Source organism: Tupaia chinensis, unplaced genomic scaffold (genome assembly GCF_000334495.1).
Source record: "Tupaia chinensis unplaced genomic scaffold, TupChi_1.0 Scaffold143970_1, whole genome shotgun sequence".
In the NCBI taxonomy this organism is placed as follows: domain Eukaryota; kingdom Metazoa; phylum Chordata; class Mammalia; order Scandentia; family Tupaiidae; genus Tupaia; species Tupaia belangeri.
Genome location: NW_006203821.1, coordinates 497,619 through 501,245, shown reverse-complemented (window position 1 = coordinate 501,245; position 3,627 = coordinate 497,619). Strand labels below are relative to the sequence as shown.

Below are 3,627 nucleotides of genomic sequence, written 5' to 3'. Positions count from 1 at the left end.
GCCATCCCCCTGAGAGGTGACTTTTCGCTTTCTGTCTCTCTGGCAAGGACATGCACCCAATAGCAAAAATCTCTCCAAAAAATTATTTAATTTTATTTATTGCTTTTATTATTTTAAAATTTGCTATAGGGCTTATGTGTTCACCAGAGACAGAGAGGGGGAAAGTGAGAAAGCAAGTCACAAGGCCTGGAACTCAAACCTCAGTCAGCCATGTAAAAGTCCACTGCTTTAACCACCACGCCACCTGCTGGCCCCAATCCATTATGATTTTCGAGCTACCAGGTCCAGGACTTGAACCACACATTCAGCTATGTGGGCTCCAGCCTCCTTAATTTCCACATCACCTGTGGTCTCCTTTCAAGACTTTGTACATGCATGTACAGTACGCAATGTATTTCTCAAGCCGGTGAGTCCAAACCTTGAATCTCACTGTCAACTATGTGGTGCCTTAACCAGGCTGCAGAGCCCATTCAAATAGTGTGTGTGGGGACTTGAACCACACATTCAGCTATGTGGGCTCCAGCCTCCTTAATTTCCACATCACCTGTGGTCTCCTTTCAAGACTTTGTACATGCATGTACAGTACGCAATGTATTTCTCAAGCCGGTGAGTCCAAACCTTGAATCTCACTGTCAACTATGTGGTGCCTTAACCAGGCTGCAGAGCCCATTCAAACAGTGTGTGTGGGTTTTAAAGGTTTTGCCATAGGGCATGTGTGCTCACCAGAGAGAAGGAGAGAGACAGTAAGTGGGAAAGTGAGAAATGAAATCATCCCCCAGGGGTAATGGTCATGCTACAATCCCTTTTCCTCCATTTTCCTGGGAGTTTGGGCATGGATATGTAAGTGCCTGGCATGATTTTCTTCTTTTTTCTTTTATTTTGAAATAATTATTTTATTTAACTATTTTTTTGGAGAAGTTTTTTTTTTTTTGGAGAGGTGTTTGCTACAGGGCGTGTGCGCTCGCCAAAAAGACAGAGACAGAAAGTGAGAAATCACCCCCCCAAATGCAGGGGGAAACAGCCATGCCACAATCCCTTCTCCTCCATTCTCCTCTCGGGATCTTGGGCATGCACACACAAGTACCTGGCATGAGTTTAAGCCACTGGGTGCAGGACTCGAACTGCGGTCGACTACAAGGGAGTCCAGCGACATAGCCATTATGCCAAGTGCTGGTCCCCTAGTCCTAATGGTGTTTTTAAATGTAAATTCTCTCTTCTTTTCCTTACATAGCATTCAAGTCCCTCACTAAAGCCTGTCTTCCAATCACTTTCCCACTCTAGTCATTCATTCGACAAAGATATATTAACCACTGACTCTGAAGCATGGAGTTGGTCTAAGGGTAGGCACTAGAGATTCAGTGAATGAAGCAGTGTTGGCCCCTTGGTTTTACTCACTGAGCACAGCAAATTGTCAGCTCTGCACTTCTCAAGATCTGTGCTGTCTTTCCCCACTCCGTACTCTTTTATGCTGTGTGATCCTTAGCCAGCCTTCAAAATCCAGTTCAAAGCCTGTATTATCAGCGAACCTCCCCATAGTCCCCAACCTATAGGACTGATCATCTCTTACCTGGCATCCTGGCTCCCCTCTTTCCAGGTGCTTGGGTTTACTCACCCTTTCTATAAGCTCCCTGGAGGCAGGATCTAGGCACTTTATGCCTGCCTGCACATTTTGCGCACACATTCTGGGTTTATTAAGTACTTGAAATAATGACTTTTTAAAAAATTATTTATTTAATTCCATTTGTTATTATTATTATTTTTAATTTATTCACATAGAGACAGAGAGAGAGAAAAAGGAAAGTGAGAAAGCAAGCCGCCAGGTCGGGGCTCAAATTGCAGTCGGCCATGTGGGAATCCAGTGCCTTTAACCACCACACCACCTACTGCAGCCCTCCACCCTTTTTTTAGGTTTGCAATAGGGTGTGTGTGCTCACGAGAGAGAGAGAAAGCGAGAAATCACCCCCTGACACCCCAGGTTATGTCCACGCTACCATTCCTTCTCCTCCATTCTCCTCTCAAGATTTTGGGCACACACGCACATGGGCCCAGAGTGGTTTTTTTTTTTTTTTTTAGAGGTTTTTGCTATAGGGCATGTGCGCTTGCCAGAAATACAGAGAGAGACAGAGAGATAGAAAGCGAGAAATCACCCCCCCAGGGGGGGTGGCCATGCTGCAATCCCTTCTCCTCCATTCTCCTCTTGGGATCATGGGCATGCATGCTCACATGCCTAGAATGAGTTCAAGCCACTGGGTCCAGGACTCAAATCACAGTCGACAACATGGGAGTCCAGAGACATAGCCATTACGCTAACTGCTGGCCCCCCCAGGGTGTTTTTTAAGCCACCTGGTCCGGAACTTGAACTGCACAGTTGATCACATGGGATCCAGCTGCCTTAACTTCTACACCATCTGCTGGCGCTAAATAATAAATTAAAAACAAAAAAAAATTGGCCATTAGCCAGCACGGTGTTTAGACTCTACTGATGCCGTGACACTCTGGGGGAAGAAGTTGGTGTTCTGAGTGGCCCTGGTACTGAAGAACAAGTCTGGGCGACCCCTGGCACTTTTCCACCCCCAACCCCTGCCTACCTTTCCCCTCCTAGGATGAGGTGTGCAGGCTTGGGTGAAGGAGTACCTCCTGGCAACTATGACAACCATGGCAGTGCTGATAGTGGTTACAGTGCCCGTGACAAAGAAAACATGAGACTTACTGAAAGTGTGTGGAGTGAAGTAACTGCTATAAAATCTCTTCCCATTAAAATAGGCCATGAAGTTAAAAATCATAGTAAATTATGGGGACCAGCAGGTAGCGTGTTGGTTAAGGTGCTGGACACTCCCGCATGGTTTGGATCCTGGATCTGGTAGCTTGCTTTCTCACTTTCCCTTGCTCTCTCTTTCTGTGTCTTTCTCTGGTCAAATTAAAAAAGAAAATTAAAAAAGAATGAATGACTAAATAAAACTAAATAAATAGTTCTGTATTAAAAAAATCAAAGTAAATTATTAGCTGATATGGATTCCCAATTTGATTCCACAACTGGACTTTAGATAAAACTATGGGAAAATTGAAGATCCTGTCCAGAGGGAGCCAAACTAAACTATTGTGCTATATGATGCTGTTGTCATTGTTTGTCTTTTTTGTCAGTTATTGGGTTATTAAACTGAGATGATGTAAGTAAGTGTGAATTTGGAATTTGTTTCAGCGTAATGGCTTGGAGTACCACTTTGATCAAAAGCAGAATGAAAACATCCCCGATTTTCAAATAGTATAAGCTTTACAATGGAAAGTTACTGAATTTTGCTTGTTTGACAAATCATATTAGATAATATAATACTCTTCAAATACCGTTTCTTTCTTTCTTTCTTTTTTTTTAGAGGTTTTTGCTATAGGGTGCGTGTGCTTGCCAGAGAGACAGAGAGACAGAAAGCGAGAAATCACCCCTCGGGGGATGGCCACGCCACAATCCCTTCTCCATTCTCCTCTCAGCATCTTGGGCACATGTGGGAATCCAGCACCTTAAACCACCATGCCACCTGCTGGCTCCACGGTGACTTGCTTTCTCATTTTTCCTCTCTGTGTGTGTCTCTTTCTGGTCAAATAAAAAAAGAGAGAGAGAGAGAGAGAGAGAGA

The 3,627-nt window shown here is 44.2% G+C and overlaps 1 pseudogene; it reads left to right on the top strand.

The window, feature by feature from the left end:
* The first annotated feature begins 2,603 nt into the window (after positions 1–2,603).
* On the top strand, positions 2,604–3,295 carry LOC102497247 (BET1 homolog; annotated as a pseudogene).
* Positions 3,296–3,627: the final 332 nt, after the last annotated feature.